The sequence below is a fragment of the Macrobrachium rosenbergii genome, chromosome 7, assembly GCF_040412425.1.
Source record: "Macrobrachium rosenbergii isolate ZJJX-2024 chromosome 7, ASM4041242v1, whole genome shotgun sequence".
NCBI classification, from domain to species: Eukaryota; Metazoa; Arthropoda; class Malacostraca; order Decapoda; family Palaemonidae; genus Macrobrachium; species Macrobrachium rosenbergii.
Window position 1 is genome coordinate 13,665,001 of NC_089747.1, and position 22,500 is coordinate 13,687,500.

At 36.4% G+C, this 22,500-nt stretch overlaps 1 protein-coding gene across 5 annotated transcripts in view; it reads left to right on the top strand.

The window, feature by feature from the left end:
- The window catches only part of LOC136840144 (pseudouridylate synthase RPUSD2-like), a 1,228,991-nt gene that overhangs the window by 521,517 nt on the left and 684,974 nt on the right, over positions 1-22,500 (top strand). Inside the window, exon 2 of one of the 5 annotated variants that reach the window (XM_067106574.1) lies at positions 11,367-11,409. The exons of the other annotated variants lie outside the window; for them this stretch is intronic. The gene's annotated coding sequence lies outside the window, so the exon portion shown is untranslated. The remainder of the gene's footprint in view (positions 1-11,366; positions 11,410-22,500) is intronic. 5 annotated transcript variants of the gene reach the window in all.

Genomic DNA, 22,500 nt, shown 5'->3' on the forward strand with positions numbered 1-22,500 from the left:
ATATATGTACTATTAATTTATTTAATTTTCCATAGAATTCCCTGATATGTGTTATGAATCATGAAACTAAAGGAAACAATATATTCCTATATATATATGCATCGATATATGTTTGTGTGATATATATATATATATATATATATATATATATATATATATATATATATATATATATATATATATATATATATATATATATAAACTTACTGAATATTGTAAGGCGAAATACTTACAATGACAGTGAGCATATGATACATCCATTTAAAATCTTTGTATAAAACATGTGTGGGACTGAATAAGGTTTTGAGTTACGAGGAGCTTGTACGAAGAGCTTCTTATATAAAGACGTTATTTGAAAGCGAGTGGGACGTGCCTTAAGTTTCATATTACAGTAAGACTTTTTCGAAAGAATATGCATTTGGCTGTCCCTGGAACGAGTGATTTTAATGAAAATTTTTAGAAAAATGTGTGTATAATGGTTCAACGAAGCGGAAGACTGATAAGAATTTTCCTCTGTAACGCATATATGCTGGCAGCAAGTCGGCGCATGCGCCAGAACTTTCGGGATTAAGTTCTTAAGCTAAACTGGTGTTTTGATCACAAATATTGCTTTTCATAACAGGTAATATGATTGAAAGGTGTAGTGGACTAACATGCATGTTTAAGAATGAGTGCATGGTTCAAAACTTTCAGGTGGATTGGTGTGTCTTGATCAAATTATGCCGTCTAAAAATAGTTGATGCATATATATATGTATGTAATATGTATATATATATATATATATATATATATATATATATATATATATATATATGTATATATATATATATATATATATATAAGTATGTATTAAATGTATATTTTGAATGAACATTCAAAGTCAAGTTCCTGAGCGAGATGGCAATGTTTTGGTAATATATCTTTTAATATTATGCAAGTAATTTTAATTCTGCATAAGCCCTGTGAATGTAATGTCGTTTATTGATAGAAAAAAGTTTAAAATTAATAATCTTAGAATTATATAATTGAGTACGAGTATGTTACAATAACTGAATAATTTGTTTGTTTCTGTTGTGTATAATAATTATCATATATCTATGTTTGTCAATGAATTCTTGGGTAGTACGCCTAAATTATCTTAGAAAATTTAGCTTTTTAAATTGGCTAATTTATTGTCTGTTGTAGAGAAATGTTTTGTATTTTTCGATAAAAAGGTTATATTTTTTTCGTAAAACAACTAAAGACCAATGGTCAAGTAGATTGTTGCCTTTAAAATATCTTAACGACTATTATAAAAGTTGTCAACAGATTTCTTTGCTCAAAGTTGAACATTGAATTATTTTAGATTTAACGAAAAATTGTTATAACCAGTTGTTAACTTTTTCATTTGAACGAAATTGATTTTGGTCAACAAGTACGCATGCGGCTTGAGTTTAAAACAAATTCTTAGCCAATGATCAAGAAAGTTTTATGACAAACACTTGAATGAAATATTTCTTTTAGCTGAAATAAATTTTTTGCTTCTCCAATTTCATTTAAACTCACTCCCATTCTCCTTAAATATTCAGAAGTTTTAGGTATTTGCAATGAGCATTTGCGACTTAATAAAGTTTCTGAAGGCAAATCATCAACAATGATGTTGAGGCTATTGAGGCTATTTAACGGATTTTTAAAACTTTTTATGAGTCACACACACATATGTATATATATATAACCCACCTGAACTGACTAATACAGTACACTGCTCAGGTCATAAAAGACACGTTGGGTTGGCTCACCTTGAAATTGAACCGTGAGTTCCTCATCCCCACCGTTTCGGATTCAGTTTTAAAAGTATATAATCTTTTTCTCGACTGCTGTGAATCTCCTTGGCTTCTGTGGGAAGTCCCGAGTAGGGTTCTTTGTTCAGATCTCGGTAACTGTGTTCCCGCTGAAGCCTGGGAAGTGACCCATTCTTTCAACAGTTGTCCTGGTCTCCCTTGGAACGCACCAGATGAGGGGCTCTCTGCCGAACCAGAAATCAAGGCTCCCTCCGGAGTCCCCTGAGGGTCGCCTCTTAATATTAAACTCGATGTCAGATGTTAACCTACAAAAAGTTACTTGACTCCGGCTGCTACTTTCTTTAATTCATCAGAGGCTCTAAGACCCGCCAGATGATCCCATCAGAGGCAGTTTTAGATTAATTTGGCTCTACGGCGTGAAATTGCCGTCAGTTTTAGCCTCAGTTTCTGAAAGGAGATAGGACTGCTATCAGATTGGATCAATGAATTTAAGGAAGTTTAGGAATCAGAAGTCCATTTGTGTGTGTGTGTGTGTTTTTTTTTCTGTATGAAACCAGTTCAAAATTATCAGAGGCACTCCGTCAGATTCTCGATGGAGCCTTTGTTCCCCAGTTCAGCAGAGGGTGGACGCTTAGTTTTGACTGAGCGTCCGTCCTCAGGAACTTTTCCCCTCACAAGTCAGGGGTGAACACGAGGAATGGGGAACTGAGAACTTATTTTACGTCGTAAAGTAAAGGATTATTTGAAGGTAGCTCTAGAATCTAAATAGAAATAAGTTAGTTGCTGTTACGTACATACTATAACTGCTGAATCAAATATGAAATCCTATTGTCAAAAGCTTCCAATAAATAAGCCCATTATATACCTTTACAGAAGGCTCGTCATCATCCCGTCGACCACACACACACACACACACACACACACACACACACACACACACACACACACACACCAAATGTCATTCGCCTCTCATCTTCTACTCACTCTCGTGGTTTCCAGGTAATAATGCCTTTGATTACAACACCTTTTCCATCTCTTTTCGCGGTTTCCCTTTACTACTTTCTCCCGGAATTTCTTAATTATACACATTTTAACGAAACAGTTGTCCTCAATTGTCTCCACGTGACCAAATCACCTCGATGCGTTCTTGTCCTGTATTCCTTTGTCGTAGAGTGCCGTAAGAAATGAGGAATTAAATTGAGAGAATTAGAGAGAGAGAGAGAGAGAGAGAGAGAGAGAGAGAGAGAGAGAGAGACACGTTTCACAGTCCATGTCATGCCAATCAGTTGGATGCTGTGACAAAGGAAAGTGGAGATGAATTAAATCACTGAAGCATCGCAGAAAGTGAACTCACGAGGGGGGAAAAGGAATTCTTTATCACTTCAATGAATATGTCTTTGTGTCGTTGCTTAGAGAGAGAGAGAGAGAGAGAGAGAGAGGACTGATCGTATTTTTAACTGGTAGATATTGCAGTTAAATTATGTGAATAGATCTTCATTGGGTCGATATTTTCTTTGGCGATATTTACTTAGCTTCCTTTGCAACTCTTGAATGAAGAGCGAGTTTGTCACGAGCAATACTAAGTTCAGTTTATTTATTTCTTTATGTATTTATTTATTTATTTATTTATTTATTTATTTATTTATTTATTTATTTATTTATTTATTTATTTATTTATTTATTTATTTATTTATTTATTTGTTTAAAAGAAAAACGTACCTGAAAATGAAGCTTTTATTCGGATGGTGAAGGTTAACATCGATATCCTGAGACCCTGCTTTTAATTTACCTAATGCAGTGTTGCTTCTTTGTTAATGATATAGCAGTTTCAAAGTTTTTTCGTGATCGTCATAGGAATTGTGCATAGGATGTAATCCCTTATTATTATTATTATTATTATTATTATTATTATTATTATTATTATTATTATATTGAAGTGTTAGCCGCGTTGTTATAGCCACTTTACAAATGGTTTGTTGTTTATAATCATTATATATATATATATATATATATATATATATATATATATATATATATATATATATATTTATATATATATATATATATGTATATATATATATGTATATGTATATATATATATATATATATATATATATGTATATATATATATATATATATATATATATATATATATATATATATATATATATATATATATATATATAAAACAGTCGTAGCGTCAAGGCCACGTGGTATGTTTATCCAGGACCCTAAATATGTCGTTGATTTATGTTATCAATAGAATCTTCTCGGCTGTTCCCCAGTTGGAGAGTCGCTTGTTTTATTACTTTTCGTTAGCCCGCTTTTAATTTCCGCGTTATCTTAAATCAGTTTTGGTGTGAATATTGATGATGTTTTGCACAGGTAGGTTATTGATGCAGAAGCAGTGCACGGGGCGAAATATGAATCTAATGGAAGAAAATTTTTTGGATATTTAAATTGAAAGGCTTTCCCCTTTGCAAATAGTCAGTTGGTAGGAAAGGTTCATTTGTTGTACGAAGCAAGGGGATGGAGGAAAAATAACGGAATGTGTAAAGCGAACTCTTATTGGGCTCCAAAAAGAGTCGATGAGCGAGGGAGAGATTATAATGTAAAATATACAGATGGGTTAATTGGCAGAGATGGGATGTTTTGATGTGCAAATGAATCTGATGGAAGGAGTTTTAACTGAGTATGTAAACTGAGAGGTCTGGAAAAGTCTGTTGTCATCCAGCCTGTCTTGAAGGGCTTTAAAAGAAGGAGTAAGAAAAACATTGTTTAATGGAATAATTCACTGACATCAGCTGTAAAAATTGTGAATAAACATGAGAATAAAAATATCAACAATCATAGGAGTAGAAATAAAAATAATAGGAAATAAATCTAATTTTATGCGCAAGTTGCTGATTGATTGATTGAGAAAAACTATGTGGAAGCGCAGTTGTTTGCTTGCTTGGGAATGCAGTCTGGGTGTTGAGTGAGTGGGTGATAGAGGAGAGGTCTCCGGATGAGGAAGAGGAAGAAAAACAGAGGAAAAACTGTGTAGGTGCTCAAGTGAATGAATGACTTGAGTAGAACTGTTTAAATTGTACAGATGGATGGGTGTGACAAACAACTATCTAGATGCGTAAATGGTGGATGAGTAAGGGTAAAAACAAAACTTTTAGTCGCAGGAAGACCTGTGATGAAGAAAATCCATTTCGATGTGCAAATGGATGAGTGACTGAGGAAAGCTATTCGGTAGTCCAGATGAATGAGTAATGGAGAAAAGCCATTTCGATGTGCAAATGGACGAGTGACGGCCCCAAAAAGAGTAAAAAAAAAAAAAAAAAAAAAAGACCAGAACGTGACCGAATCAGCATCACCTTTACTTGTTTTACCCAGAATTCTCGGAATAACCAGTGTGCATTCTCTTCCCCAAGAAGGAGAATTCGCTGGATCTGATGCATCTCCGAAAATGGAAAGCCGAAATTTGCCTTCTCATAAGTAATAAGGTTTTGATAGCAGGTGCTTGACGGAATTTTGCGGTGGTATGAAAACGTGCGGCGTTTTTCTTTTATCTTCGTTCGATTTTCGCTTCTGTCCTTTCCTTCTTCGTTCGATTTTCGCTTTATCCTTTCTTCGTTCATTGTTTACAGGAATGTTCAGTGCTTTTTTTACGTTAAATAATTATTTCGTTGTTTATAGCTTTATCTTATTTATAGTTGTTCATAACTTCGGTGAACTTTGGTATGAAATCATTATTCCCTCGTTTATATCTTTATCTTAGTTGTTTCTTATCGCTGTTTTGAACTTTGATTAGTTTCATACTTAGACAATATACGCCAAGAACTCATTTTCCCATTACAAGAGAACCTTGGCATTGTTCCGTACTTGTTAGAAAGAAAACTGTGTGCGTGACGACTTTCCAATCTTTCTCGTGGTCGAAGCAGGAATCAATATGTTTACAGTTTCCCGTCCAGGAATCGGACCCGAAATGATGGGTCGTAGAGGGGTGACCTTTTCGCCTCTACATAAACGATGGTCATTTGGACGGATGAGATTAAGTTGGGAAATAATTCAGGAAATAGCGAAGGGAAATGAGAGATAGAGAGAGAGAGAGAGACTGAAAATTATTCGAAGTTTTTGTGTAAGATAATAAAGGATTTCAGATTAAAAAGATGTGCGTGTTTTAGAGAGAGAGAGAGAGAGAATTAAAATTATTCTAATGTTTCGTAGAAGAGAATACAACATTTCAATTTTAAAAGTTATGCATGTGAGAGAGAGAGAGAGAGAGAGAGAGAGAGAGAGAGAGAGAGAGAGAGAGTTACAATTATTCAAATTTAAGTGTGAGAGAATGTAAAAAGTCTAATGAAAATGTGTACATATGCTAGAGAGAGAAACAGTTATAATGATTCGAATTTATGTGTGGGGAAATATAATAATTCCATTGAAAATGTGTGTATATGCTAGAGAGAGAAAGAGAGAGAGAGAATTAAAATTATTTGAATTGTTTGTATGAGAGAATATAAGGTTTCAGTTTAACAAGATGTGCGTGAGAGAGAGAGAGAGAGAGAGAGAGAGAGAGAGAGAGAGAGAGAGAGAGAGAGAGAGAGAGAGAGCGATTATAATTATTCAAACTTTAGTGTGAGAGAATATAAGAAGTCTAATGAAAATATTTGCACATGCTATAGAGAGAGAGAGAGAGAGAGAGAGAGAGAGAGAGAGAGAGAGAGAAGGAAGGGGATCTAGGCCGGTGTCCCTTCCTTCAAGATATGTTAACGCTTCGAGATGTTATGGGATAGAGACGTTGCATGGTTATGAAGGCTGAAAGAAAGAACGGGGGGGAAAAGGGCCTGTGGCAAAATCCCAGGTGACAAAAGGAGGGAGGGAGGAGACAAAGGAGGAGGTGATAAAGGCGAGGGACAAGAGCAAAGCGGAAGGAGAAAGCATGTGAAGTTGGGTGGGATTTTTGAGCACCTGAAGGACCTGATGAGCCTGTTGGTGTGGAAACTAAAGAAGAGCGAGAGAATTTTATGTTAACTTAAAAAGTTTTATATTTTTTTAAAGATTAATATCACCTGAAGGCGTAAAGGAGAGAGAGAGAGAGAGAGAGAGAGAGAGAGAGAGAGAGAGAGAGAGAGAGAGAGATGGTAAGCATAAAGCTGTTGTGCTATTTTAAGAAGTAATGTTAAGTTAAAATCGTTTAGGGAGAGAGAGAGAGAGAGAGAGAGAGAGAGAGAGAGAGAGAGAGAGAGAGAGAGAGAGAGAGAGAGATATGGTAAGCATAAAGCTGTTGTGCTATTTTAAGAAGTAATGTTAAGTTAAAATCATTTAGGGGAGAGAGAGAGAGAGAGAGATGGTAAGCATAAAGCTGTTGTACTATTTTAAGAAGTAATGTTGTTAAAATCGTTTAGGAGAGAGAGAGAGAGAGAGATAAAATTATTCTAATATAAGATTTCATTTTAAAAAGATGTGCATGTGTAAGAGAGAGAGAGAGAGAGAGAGAGAGAGAGAGGGCGGGGGAGAGAGAAGAAGGAAGAAATTATTTAAATATAGAATTATTGAAATAATTTTTGAGTTAGAACTATTGAAACTTGAGGGCGTGAGAAAGAAAATAGAGAAACGCAACTGTCATTATATTTTTAAAGCGCGATATTGAGGACGAAAGGTAAATATATAAATACGTTTCGTTGCCAAAGAAATTTTATACCTAAGAAACAATAATCGTCTTCTACACTCTTTTCTTGTCACCACGCGGTAGTATTTCTATTTACATAAAATATCTGAGATCTTCGTAGTATAGATTGATAGATAACGATTCTAAGCACAGAACCTGACTTCGACGGGATTATGTACACAGAGTTGAAATCAACTTATACATCTCGCTGATAGCAATGACAACGTTACCGTGTATATGTATCTTCTTCGTGTAGAATAAGCAAGTGTTACGGAACAGTTATTGTCGATGGTCACAGCAGAATCTTTCACTCGTTTTCCTTTTTCGTTAAGTTTGAAGTGTGTGATGCAGATATCGAAGGGAAGGGTGGCGTGACCTCTTTGTGTCTCTAGGATCTCTTGAATTAAATTTCAGGTCGATGTGGACGTAGAAAGCCAGGTTTCATGAAAAGTAGTCTCAGATTTTGGGTAGAGAGAAAACGTCGTGGTCTTATAAAGATAAATGTCGATATATATGTATTATCTCTCTCTCTCTCTCTCTCTCTCTCTCTCTCTCTCTCTCTCTCTCTCTCTCTCTCTCTCTATATATATATATATATATATATATATATATATATATATATATATATATATATATATATATATATATATATATATATATATATATTTATCAGAACGTAATGGTAAAGTAATCCTCAATAGAAGACATTTAATTCATTTCTCTGTGGAGTAAAATGTATTACCATTCAAGAAATCAGTTTTTAACTGTATCATTACAAACAAAACGGGTATACGATTCACCTAAATAATTCATATTAAACTACGAAAGAAACGTCAAGAAGTCTTGAAAATTCCTGTGTAATTCACGTAGCTCATAGTTTGTGTGCGAGCAGATGAGAAGTTATGACAAGGCGCATCCCCGAAATACAATAGTGGAGTGTTTGCGGAAGGAATCCAGACTTTCTCCGAGGCATCTCTGTAAACAAGATAAGAAATTAGGTACAGATGAAACCCTAAACAAATAAAGTCGTATACGGCCATACGCGCATGAAAAGCGAGTTTTGCCCTGGGTAGAAATGGCAGATTATGGAGGTGCGTGTTTGTATGTACTGCGTGCTTTTGAATTTTATATGTACACGATTGTATGTATAGTTTTATGTGAATATGCGTCTGTCTCTACCAGCCAAAAGGAAAAATGAAAAATGTTTGTAAATCCCGACCGGTTCCGTTTTGTTCTCTGTTTTCCTCTGAAAATGGCTTCGCAGTAAAGCCGAAACCGGTCAGAGTTTACAACCTTTTTGGCATTTTGCCTTGTTCTTGGTAGACATATAACTCACACTTCAAAATTATTATAATCGTGAATGTATGTATGTATGCAGAGTGTACATAGAGGTTGCTGGTTCTATGCTCGTCTCTTCACTGGTAATAACCCAACGCAGACGACTAACTATCTGGTACTTGATTGCGACAACTGAGGTCAGGTGGGATTGAACGTGGCTAAAATGTTTCGGATTATTCGGTAAGCAATCCCGGGACCTCTTTCTGGTAAGGCGAGTGTCCTATAGCCACAGCGAAGCCTTTTTGTCACCACATAACCTCCTGTCCTTCAGACACCAATCTTGTTTTCCTCATACGTCCTTACTTTGCCTTTATTCTATTTTTTAATCTAATTTTTATTTTTGGTGGCCTGGCGTGATAAAGAGGCTGAGATGTTCATCCTGTTGACCGTCTTCCGGTAATTTGATAATTAATTATATGGTAATCGTCGTTAATTTGATCTGTGACTCAAACGTATTCATGAATATTGCTTAATAAACTTCAGTCCAGGTATGAGAAGAGCACATTACAAGAGAGCAGCAGTCTTATTAGAGAGAGAGAGAGAGAGAGAGAGAGAGAGAGAGAGAGAGGAGGAGGAGGAGGAGGAGGAGGAAAGCCAAATAAAAATAAACATCTCCAGCCAGGAGATGCCGGAGTTCGAGATTAGCTTCAGGTCTCTGTGATATATGACGGTCGGGGTTATGAATTGCGGCCCCCGGTGAAATATAGCCGTTATGAATAGACGCAATTTGAAAGTTGTGAATCCACGTTTTAATTCGCTCTGATTAAGATGTAATGGGAGTAACAGTTCAGCGTTGCCATTTCTAGTAGAAGACAGACGGGTGGGTTTCGGCTTCGAGTTGTCGCCATTCAAATTTGGAAACAGGGCCTCAAGAGTTTCGTGTCATTTGTTCTTTGTGTCTTGCGGACTAAAGGACGTTTTATTTTTGCTCTTCTTCAGTGTCACCAGTTTAGCAATAACTTATTTACATTGTGTTGTTATAACCATAAATATTCGAGCTCGCAGGTGTTCGCAGATAATTTTATTCTTATTTACTGACTTGAACATGAATTTACACAATTTTTCAAGAAGCTCTCCTCGCAAGCGACAAGAGCCGAGTTCGATTTCCGATAGGAACAGACTGGATTTTGACCAGTGTGTTAGAACCTATGGTACCTCTGTTGACCTGAGTTGTGAATAATTTAACAGATTGTTAGATAACTGCGGTTGATCATAAGCAGGGTGAAGAAAGGCATTGGGTTAGCAACCACATCCTATAAGAGTTAATGATAATTACAACCACTATTTGTGTGTATATATATATGTGTATGCGTGTGTATATATACTCACATATATATGTGCATATATATAATTATATATATTTACTCACACACACACACTATATATATATATACACATACATACATACATACATACATACATACAAGAGACACACTATATGTACGCGTCATAAACAGAGAGAAAGGGAGATAAACCCCCCGTCATGTGCGGAACACCGCCATGTTTTTTGTTACTTAGTTTATTGTTTAGGATAAAAGAGGCGCCGCCGTGCTTCTGTGTGTGTGTGTGTGTGTGTGTGCATATAGGGCATAGAACGTTCGCCCCTGTATGCCATATGTGAAAGAGCCTGAGTGCACTACGGATTCCATTTGTATGAAAGAGGATTTTTGTGTTTATTTTGGTGTTACATTGATGGAATCGCCTCCTTCCTGAAGCGTCCGCTCCGAACAAAAACACCCCGAAAAACTCCCCGCTAAAACTCGCTAAAACTCTTTCGTGTTCTGCGGTGGATCTGATGCCTTTGCTATTTACAACGAGAGAGAGAGAGAGAGAGAGAGAGAGAGAGAGAGAGAGAGAGAGAGAGAGAGAGAGAGAGAGAGAGAGATTTATATATGTATCTCGTGTTTGGTTCAGTGTTTGTGGATGTTTGTTCGTTATATGTATATATATATATATAATGTGTATATATATATCATATATATATTTATCGTTTTAGCTCATTGTTGTGGATGTCTCTTTGTTTTATATATGTGTGTGTATGTGTATGTATGTATATGTATGTATACATATGTATGTGTCTGTTGTTTGAGCTTACTCTCCTTTATGGCAGTGAAGTGCGGATACTGGATGCGAAGCTAAGAAGAATTAAAGTGCTGAAGTGTATTGTGTGGTCAGTATGTGGCCATGTCTCATAGTACCCTGAATGAGAGAAAACTGTTGTTTAAGAGGAAGATAATTTGAGATAGTTTTTTTTGTGTGTAAATAAACACAGTATCTACTAGTTTAGAATATCAACGAAAACAGTTACAACAAATCTGCTGAGCGTCTGTCTTTATGTTGCACTGTACAAGTAAATGAGACGTATCTTGATTTTACTTCCTACTTCCGGGGTGGAAGTTAAAGGCAATAAATTACTTTAAGCATTTTTCTCCCCGCAATCTATTTGTTAGCCTGTGTATATCTTAGGTGGCATTCCTCCTAGTCAGCCGCGTCGCCGGCACAGAGGAATCTCATCATTATTTTCTTGACTAAAGATATTTTATAATATTTTTATGTTGTTAAAATTAATGTTTGTATGTCTATTTCAGGTAAGGCAGCAGGTTCCAAGTCACTCACCGAAAGCATACTTGTGTAAGTAGATATTTCCTAAAATTTACATGCAGAGAGAGAGAGAGAGAGAGAGAGAGAGAGAGAGAGAGAGAGAGAGAGAGAGAGAGAGAGAAATGTATTGTTGAGGGTTATACGGTTTTTGTCGATGTGTGAAGTGTCTCACCGACAAGTTTGTCGACAGACCAACAGAGCTGAATTCGTGGGTTTTTGAGAGAGAGAGAGAGAGAGAGAGAGAGAGAGAGAGAGAGAGAGAGAGAGAGCATTTGTCTACTTCAATTTTAATCGTTGAGGATACCTCACTGTGCTTACGATATCACACTTAATGTTCTAATGTGATGACAAATAGACATATCACACATACTAGTTTGTCGACAGGCCACTGGGAATTGGACTCCTAGGTCAGGGTTTGATAACGGCCGTTTCCCTACGTAACCAAAAATGGTGCCTCGTTTTCTGCAGCGCCATTCGCCATCCCGTCTGCTCTGGAAACAGAGAAATGATTGCCCGAGGTTCCTCAGCTTTAAGTGTCCAGAAAATATGAAATGAGAAATGGTAAACTGTGCGACTTTCTTAGACAGGTAAAACGAACAATAGAAGGAATGTAATGAATGGCCTGTTGAAATTCCCCTTCCCCAAAATCCTTCATTGTTCAGCGAACGGAAATGAAAGGAAGGTTTTAGAAAAAAAGGGGTCTCGTAATGAATGATGGCCTAAACCTGCTGAAAAATAGTCGTTCTCTTCAAACGGCCTTTATTCAGAGGTGGTCTCTTTATCATTTTTTTTACAATTTTTTTTTCCTCGTTTCAGTAATTTCTTTTGAGCCATACCGCACTTGATGGTGAGTGTAAGGTTCCTGGTTTTTTTTTTATTTCGTTTTTTCTTTCAATTTTAATTTCTTTTTTACTCTTTTTAGTTTTACTTTTCGTGGGTATTCTCGGAAACCGTAAAAACGTAATCAAAGGTTTACGAGAATGGGCTTTTTCTCTTTTTTTTTTCCTTTATCTGCTTTTATCCTTGCGCGTTTATCTGGGCATTGCCCCTTGTGTGCTTGGCTCCCTGTGTGCGTCTTGCCTTTATTTCCTAGGCTGTGTGTGTGTGTGTGTGTATGTGCGTTCGCCGATCGGCTGCTTTTAGTGGGCATTCTCTTCTGTCAACTCGTCTCTCGCTTGCTTTTCCTCCGTATCCCCTTCCCATCTTTTATCCCGAGTAATCATCCTATTGTGTATCCCCGTTTGTGCTTTGCCGCTGTTGCTTGTAGTGGTCGTTGATGGTCACTCCTTTTTGTGTATTGATCACCTTGTATACATCATATTAAGCTCCAGCAGTGCTTCCGAGTCCAATATATTGTTGCGTCATCGTTAGCATTTGTATGCACACTTGCAAAGGCAAACGATGACGCAACAGTAAATTGGACTGTTAAGCTATCGTTGTGCTTAATAAGATACATAGAAGATGACCAGTACACTAAAGGGAATGCTCACCAAAACTTCAGAGGCAAAACACAAACGAAGATATTCAATAAGATGTTTGTAAAGTGTGTGTGTGTTTGCTTCTGTGAGAGAGAGAGAGAGAGAGAGAGAGAGAGAGAGAGAGAGAGAGAGTGTTCGTATACTTTGGTGTCCGTCTATCAGCCGCTTCGTGTCGATCGAGTCGCTTTCGTCTGGTGCTTACTTGCTGTCTTCGAACGGGGCGGGGGGAAGGGGAGAGACCCTGGAGGAGAATTATTTAGGCGTTGTTAAGCAGGTACGGAAAGCGATGGTACGGAAAATTGCCGTAAGGGGGTGGTGTTCTTATGATAAAAAGGGTCTCGACAGGTTTTATTGTTTCCTTCGTAATTTACGTATTTCCCGTTCCGTACTTATTATATTCACTGGGTTTTTTTTTTTCCACACGTTTTTTGTTTTAATATTGATAATAATTATTAAGACGTATCATTCTTTATGGTTTTGCTTTTCGCTTGATAGCATATAATTTTTTCATATTTTGTTGTGGTTTTGCCGGTGAGGTTCACAATATATTTTATTTTGATCTTTCAGATTCAGTATGCCTTTCATTTCATGCTTTCAGATAAGATATTTAGCTAGTAAATACTTATACTTTTTTTCCTGATTCCATAATGTGTACAGTTGCATAGGTGTATTTTTGTTCTAAGTAATTTCACCTACGTAAACTCGTTTCATTAGTTTTCGTTTCCATAAGTAAATCTGTTCTCCTCTGGTAAAATGGTTTAGGAAACAGTTAACAATCGCTCCTACATTCATACTGTAATTGTGGACACGGAACTCCAGAAATTTCACAGCTCCCATGTGCTAATTTACCTTCCTTATTCTTCCCATCATTGCTGTAACCATGTTTATAGTAATAAATGTCGCTATTCTTATTTATAGGCTCCCTCTTGGCATTTCGGGACGGTAAAAAGACGAAACTCATAGCTAATGTCTTAATTATTGAGCCTAGGGTTAGGCAATATCGTTCAGACAGGAGTAAAAATACAGGTAATTAGTTAAAATGGGTCAGTCTTCAAACAATCCATGAAATGAGCTTTATAAGTTGAAGAAGATTCGTTCCCAAATTGTTTTCCCAAAAGCAGTTATTTGTAACAGTTATCACAGTCGAAAAGAATGTAAAATAGAGATAACAAACAAAAGATACTGTTAAATTTCACGCATAGTATCCTCAAGTGTCCATATTTTTTCTTATTTCCTTTCCCGTCAACCCTCCGTCTCTTATCATAGCATTTTCTCCTCTGAGGCTGTTTTCTGTTTCCGGTTTCCTTCCTCGACGTTGTTTCAGCTTCACGCTTCTCTGAGCCTTCTTTTCCCCTCTCTCCCACTCACCCTCCTAACTGCCCCCCCCCATCCCCTCTTGCCACCTTCATGTGTTCCTGGACCTTCATATAACCTCTCGCGCTGCCCCTTCCCAATATCTTGTTTGAGATTGTGATTTGCTTAGACCTCGGGTCTGTAGCTTTTAGTATTGGGAGGGATTGTTTGTCTGTTAGTGACTTGACCGACAGTTTTTATATATCAGATATAAATAGATATCTTGATACGAATGGGATGGTTGAGTCCGGTTAAGTCGTATTCGGTACTTGAAGTTAGTGCATACCGACTTTGCATTTCGTCTGAGATGGTGTTTATCTTTTCGTTTTCTCTTGGAATTATGTCAGTTTTTGAGGTCTGAGAAAATCCGGTAACATCTAATTTTGACTAGTTGCAGTCAGGTTTAAAATGTCTGTTTTTTTGTCATCTAAATATTTGTTTATTTTTGTTTCTATTTATCTCTGACCCTTCTCCTTCGTTTTTTTTTTTTATTTTACAAAAGAACAAATTATTCACTGGAAAGTTTGCTAGTCAGGACTGTGGTCATTGTGGGCACAGTACGAATAAGAGTAATCTCTGTTTAGGAGTAAAGCAAAATGTATCGCTGGAAACGTGCTATTGTAGTATTCCAGGTCGGCGAATAAACCGCAGCATTGCATTTTGTATGTCCATGAATAAATTAAGTGCCACACCTTTAGCATTTCATAATTCGAGAATTTTGGCGTTTATATTCTCACTGTGACTCCTCTCCTCTTTTCTATGTCCTTTCTCTTTATCCTTTCGTTATTAATGTTTCCAGTGTTTAGTTTAGGGGACTTGGAAAATGGACTCTCCGGGAGGTCGTGAGTTTTGGTGCTTTGTGCATTTCTGTGTCCACGTAAATTATCTTGTGAATTTATGCATTACGTTTGTGTCTGAAATGAATTGTTAGCTTGTTGTTGAATTCCATTTATTTATAAACAGCGGAATTATTTTATTTTACCTTCTGTTTTTTATACCCACGACCTCTTTTGCTAAAAGAGCCACTGTTTATATGAAAAAAAAACCGGTTCAAAGAAGTCTCACCAAAGAAAGATGTTGCCTTATGACTTTCATACTCTGATTCAAATGGCACTGGCTGTGACAAACGAGGGAGAGACTGAAAAGAGTTGCATTTAGTACTTTAATTTGGTGTAATGTCAGCATTGGTTCTCTGACAACGCAGCTCTTCTCTCTCTCTCTCTCTCTCTCTCTCTCTCTCTCTCTCTCTCTCTCTCTCTATATATATATATATATATATATATATATATATATATATATATATATATATATATATATATACATACACACACATACATACATACATACATATATTTATATCTATATAAATACCTGTATATATAATATATATATATATACATATCTTTTTATATATATGTGTGTGTGTAATATATAATTCTCTATGCGTCTTTTCCCCTTCGGTAGGTCTTTCCAGGGGCTGTTGTTAGCCTTTGGCTGTCAGCAAGTCTTTTGGGATGAGGGTGCTAGAGTCAAGTCCTTCTACTCTCAGCTTGCAACCCATCTCACCACCATGTACCTAATTCGCTCCTTAGGTCAAAAGAGGCACGGAGGAATTTAACGGAATTTACCCAAAGAATTCCTGCTCGCTTGGAAATCGATCCGGGAACCTTTCGGTGGAGAGGCGGACGTCGAGAGAGAGAGAGGGGGTTTACTCATCAAAATTGTGTAGTTTTTGTTGCTTAAGTATTTTCCTTAAAAAGGGAGTGAATTGTGTCGGGATCTGCAGTTTTAATTCTTGCTGTTGACTTGTTTTAAACAATATGTTGACATCAGTAGGTTTATTTATTTTTTTTAATACTCTTTAAATTAGTTATTTTTTTCTATGTGGAGTTAAAAGGAAATTAACCATCACACATAGTCTTGAAAATTTAACTAGATTTTAAAAGTGTTATAATTATAAATAATGAGGAAAAACAGCATTTGGTATAATCATGTGATATAGCCTAAGCTATTGTCAAAATACGGTTTGTTATATATGGTTATGTCAGGCTTTTAATCTTCAGAACGCTCTCATAACTTATATATTATTTTGTTGCAGAAGATTCCTGATTACACATAGGTATATTCCTGATTATACATGAGTATATATATATATATATATATATATATATATATATATATATATATATATATATATATATATAAATCCCCTTGCAGCTTTTACCCAAAGGAAAAAAGTGAAAATGAAAGGTGGGCAGCAAAGCGAAAATGGCAATGTGCAACTGTGAGTTGACCCCTTTTGTGCCACTTGGCTTCCCTGGAGACAGGGCCATGGAGAAAATGGAACGAAGGGGAAACTGAAAGAAAAACAGAATGAAGGGGGAGAGTGAGATGCATGTTGAAATGCTATGACCAGAGGATTTGTTTTGAAGGGGAAGAGGGGACGGTGTTTGAGGCTGTGCGTGTCCGGAATATTTGGTAAAATGGAGCCTTAATTCCGTTATCACGGCGAATGTTTTGGGGTTATGGCCGGTAAGTGGTCAGTGCGTATGATTACAGTCGTCGAGCACAATTTGGTCAATGGGCTTGAGGGATGCTGCAAATGAGAAGGATGTTTGATAGGTATTGTTATCGTGCCGTAGTCAGACATATTTGACGAATGTATGGGATCTATGCTTAATCTCACAACAGTTGGTTATCTTGATGATTATAAGGATAATTAACAGCTCAGTAATTAAAAAGATTCAGTTTGGATTACTGGAACATGGCGCAACATCAGTGATAGATTTTCTTATTTGTTTATAGTTATCGGTACGTTACACTGGTCACTCATTTTATTCAGCATTACGATATGAATTTGCTTAAGTAATGGCTGACCACATTCCAGTATTTAGTATATACTGATATATGTTATCTTTAATGAAGTGAGGTGTAGATAGTGAATGCAAATGAAAGAAGAATGGTATACGCTGTTAAGGTGAGCTGTTTGCGTAAGAATTGAAAGGAGAGAAATGTGCAGTTAACGAAGAGGTGAAAATTTTAGCCTAGGTGATGGGATGGATCAGGTGTTGGGATGGTTTGGTCATGTGGAAAGGTATGGAGGGGAGTAGGTTGGTGAAAGTGTGTATAATTGATATTCACATTTATTGAAAACTATTATCCTAAGTTCATGTCTTTTCTCAGTGAATTGCTCTCTGACCACGCTTATTGATTTCCATAATGATGGTTTTGTAACCGATAACACAGCTATCAAGCAAAATAAATTATGCATTAATGCAACATTTTAAATTTTATAGTATATTATATTTTGAGTTTATGTGCAGTTCAGTAATTATGTTTTAGTAAATTTTTTCTGTTTTTCAAATGATGGTCATTCTTGAAAACGTTTGTTTTAAAATTATTTTTAGTTGGATTTTATCCTGGATGTCATTCTGGCAGCTTCAACGACGATATTTTTGTGTGCTCGATTTTATAACTGAATAACCATTGTGCCTGATGGAAATAAAGGTTTATCATTATTTCTCGTACCCGAAACGAGACAGTAAAAATGGAAATCCGGGGCGCCATCTTGGGAACAAGTGGATTCCGATGACTATTCGATTCGCCTTTGTAACCAACCACCGACTTTTTGATGACCCCGATTTAGGACCCGGAGACACCTCACTCTCTACTGTCGTCGTGTCTCTGATAATCTTTTGATTGATTTCAACCCTTGTGTTTGTTTTCTCGAATTGTAAATGTTGTCAACATTTTCAACAACAACTTTTTTCTGCGGGGCTGTTGTTTTCTTTCTGTGCCGTCCTTTTGTCACTTTGCGCCTTCGGTTCTTTGTCGTTTCAGTAGTCAGTTTTTTTTTTTATTTCTAAAATGACGCTTCTTGATTTTACCTTTTTCTTTTGGATTTTTATGAAAAATTGTATTTGTTGCGAATTTTTACTCTTTTTTGTATTTTTTATTCCGCCATCTTGTCAGCAGGCGAGTTTGAAATGCATCAGAGGCGAAATGCGATGCCTTTGCCATCTGTGGATCGGCCTGCCTCTCTCTCTCTCTCTCTCTCTCTCTCTCTCTCTCTCTCTCTCTCTCTCTCTCTCTCACTTCTTTACGGGGTTAAATCACTCTCGGATTGTCGTCACTTCGCCATCTCAAGATTTAAAGGGGTACAGGTAATACCCCTTCCCCCCTCATCCTTAGCACCCCCTCCCCATCACCTCGGTGATTTATGTCCTGGAACATGGCGAGGGTGTTGGGGGGGTGCCGGGCGGGTAGGGGAGTGGAGTAGTGGGGTGGGACCCGTTTGCCGGGTATTGGTGATGTTGATGTCACCCGGGTCTCGGGAATACTTTCGCTTCGAAGAATATACATCATCTATTTTTCGTTTGTGAGATATATCATTAAGAATATTTAACCCCCTTTCTTGTCTCGTTAATTTAAGAAGTTAAAAAGTATAAGCTTTTAATAAACGTAAGAATACTGTTAAAACCTTCCTGGTTGTCTTATTTAGATTGCCACTGTTTAAAGTCCCATTAATAAGGCGAAATTGTTTGGTCATTTGGAGTAAGACGTGAAGTCAAAAGCACATTTTTTCTGTTCTGTAGATCTGTATGTTTAAGCCTAGTGTACGTTATTATTCATGAAATAATTGATTGGTTAATATATATATATATATATATATATATATATATATATATATATATATATATATATATATATATATATAGTATATATATAAAGATATATAATATATATATATAAGGAAAGAGAAAGAAACAATGGAGTGCTGCAAGGCCTTTTGACTACAGTCCTTTACCTAGCAGACTATAAGTAAAGGTCTATAAGTCGAAAGGCCTTGCAGCACTCCATTGTTTCTCTTCCTTCGTGGATTTCGTCTTTATTTACATATTCATCACGTTCCATATTTTCGTGATTCAGTTATACTCACACACACGCACACACACACACACACACACACACACATATATATATATATATATATATATATATATATATATATATATATATATATATATATATATATATATATATATATATATATATATATATATATATATATATATATCTCTAGAAAAATCACGGTGCTCCACCTTGCCGTTCATAAAGTGATTCAGAGTCAGATTTGCAAAGCGAATCGGCACACGGGTCATGGAGGCTTCGTACTGGAATCTGAATAATAAACGATAAGGTATGGTGTCAGTGCGTTTGACACAGAGAGTTCGAATTTATACACGCATTAATTATGAAAACAGGAAGCCGAGCACTTGCTTCCCCTTTCGTAAACGCGTGCGCGCGCGCTTGGCAATTCATTTAAGAATTTGAGATGATCGGGAAAAATATTATTATCATGTTTGTTTTTATAATTGCTTGGTGTATTTCAATAAGAGTATCTGATGCATCTACCATTGTTAATTCTTGCGAGAGAATAATAATAATAATAATAATAATAATAATAAGAAGAAGAAGAAGAAGAAGAAGAACAACAACAACAACAACAACAACAACAACAACAACAACAACAACAACAACAACAACATGAGAGAGAAGGCCGATGAATGATAATAACACAACATAAATTATAATAGCTTGATTCTGTTACAGACACACACGCACACACACACAACACACACTCACCTATATATGTATGCCACTCCTTTTGTTCCCAGTTTCTACAGGAGACGAGAGAATTCATTGTTGATATTCATTGACATGTGAGATAAATCATAGAGAGTCATTCATCTGTGATTTATATGGGCTCGTGGTTCTTTTCAGAGCTCTTATGTTATTGTCAGAAATACCTGCTGGCATTAACGCTTCCAATATGGGGATCGATGGACTGAGGACGGGTGCGATCGGTCGGTTTGGAGGTATGGTGGTGGGAATTTTGGGGGCCGGGGTGGTTGTGATCGGGAGGGGTGGGAACTTGGGGGATGGGGGTGGGTGATGTTCTGGTGCCCCAGGAATGAAGTGTATGACTATAAAGGGAAGTCGATAATGAATTGTAGGTTTGGGTTGTAGGTTGTGGGTTTTTATATGGAAATATATACTTTTGTGTTAAAGTTTGGTTATTTTTCCTTTCGTCACAAATGTCTTCCTTTTCTGTCAAGCGAGTTAATAGGCGCTTTTAGGCTGATTTCGGTATCTAAGTATTTCAAAAATGAAGAAAACTATCTTCCTTTAGAAGACTAATTGTCGTCCCGTTTTGTATATTCGAGTTGTATGAGGGCTGAATTAGAAGAAAAAAAAGGAGCTCTTTATTTTTGTTCTTAGAGATTTGCAACAGGTGTGTCTAGGGGCAAAAAAAAACAAAACAGATCTAATGAGATACAGTTGGGATTGGCATCCCTTTTCTTGTTTTCAGACAGAGAGAGAGAGAATTTACTCTTATTCACGCGCGCACAGAAAACGATATTAATCCAAGTATCTGTATAGAGATAGACAAAAAATTAAAGCATTTTTCAAACCGACAGACAGTCTGGGCAAAAACGCTTCATATAAATTTGTTTTATGAGAGAGGGGGAGCAGAAAGAAATGCGCCTTGAATTCCTACAGCCGAAGTATGTTTGTTCTTGAGTATACTTTTTTTTTTTTTATCTTTTTACTTCTTTGAATAAGAATTTTGTTCCATGTTCAGGCAGCTTTGGTGTGTGCATGTCACAAATAAAATTCCAATTTTTTTTTTTTTTATGTTCATACAGTTTTAGAATATGTTTTTGTGCGTCGTTCTACTTGATGTTTTTGGAACGAAAAATCGAGCTCTGGGATGAAAGGGCCGAGGGAGAAGTTAGGTTGTTCCTGGTGTAGAAGTTTTATTTTTTTTATTATATTTATCTTTTTACTTGCAGTGATAGCAGTTACTTTGTTTCAGCTCGTGCAGTTTTCTTGTGTTCATTTCGTTGTTGCTTTGAGCTTTTTATAGAATTCTTGCTTTGTGTGTACTGTGTGTTATCTGACAATAGAAAGGACTCTTTCATATTACATTGAATGTTTGCTTCTCAGCAGGCAAAGACAAGGTCTACTGCAGGCAGACGCAGGCACACAAACCCACAGAAAATGGATAATTGTAGGTTCATGAAAAGAGTTAAATTCGAAAGTGATGTGAAGAAGGAGGAGAGGATTACCTAGTAATGTGTAGATAAATGTCATGATAAAGAGAGATTAGAAAGGAAGGACCTTATTATCCAGGAATTAAAGATTGCTTATAAGATATAACTAGTAATAAATGCGCCGAAGTTTTCTGTCCAATATTTCTTTCGGTGGTGTGTATGAGCCGCGGCCCATGAAGCTCTCAGCCGGCCGTGGTGGCCTGTCCTATATCGTTGCCAGAAGCACGATTATGGCTGACTTTAACCTTAAATAAAATAAAAACTACTGAGGCTAGAGGGCTGCAATTTGGTATGTTTGATGACTGGAAGATGGATGATCAACATACCAATTTGCAGCCCTCAAGCCTCAGTAGTTTTTAAGATCTGAGAGCGGACAGAAAAAGTGCCCACGGACAGACAAAGCCGACCAATAGTTTACTTTTCAGAAAACTAATAAAAATTAATTCCTCAGTTTTTAGAGGATCTGATGTGCTGTTGATAAGCCATCGTTGTAGGTACATGAATGACTATTCTTTTAAAGTTTTGCGAACAGAGGGTTTATGAATGGGGCTGTGGCTCGTTTCCTGTTTATTTTATGGAGCCTCCAGTTATTAGGGAAACGGCTGCTTGCTGTAATAAAAGTGTTATTATAATAACAAGTATTAATATTACTGTTATAACTAACAGTAAGGGAGACAAATGTTGCTGGAATATTTTTCATTATACTCTAGTGTAATGCTTTATCTTAAGTAATTTTGGTTCTTTAACAAATACTTTCGTTGGTTCTTTAACAAATACTTTCGTTGGTTTTCTTATTGTTAACTATTAGCACGACTTGAATAAGTATATATTGACCTTGAGAAAAGATGAAGGAGGGCGGTACATATAAGAGGTAATAATATTTTTCCTCGAAAATTTAACGTAACGTTTGAGAAAGCTTGACAAATTTATCAGTCATTCATTACCTCTGTAACATAGGGAACTTTCTGTCTTCTTCGGTGTTCCTGGACTCAGCGCTTGGTTGTCTAATTAATCGGTCAGTTTTGAAGTCCTTCAGTGTCTTCCATTTTACAATTAAGGGTTCCATGATTTTTCCACTTCTTCATTAAGCAAGTTGCTGTAAATCGTCTGCTAGTATCTAGCTTCCTATTTATTTAAAAAAAAAATCACTTGAAGTTAGTACAATACTGTTC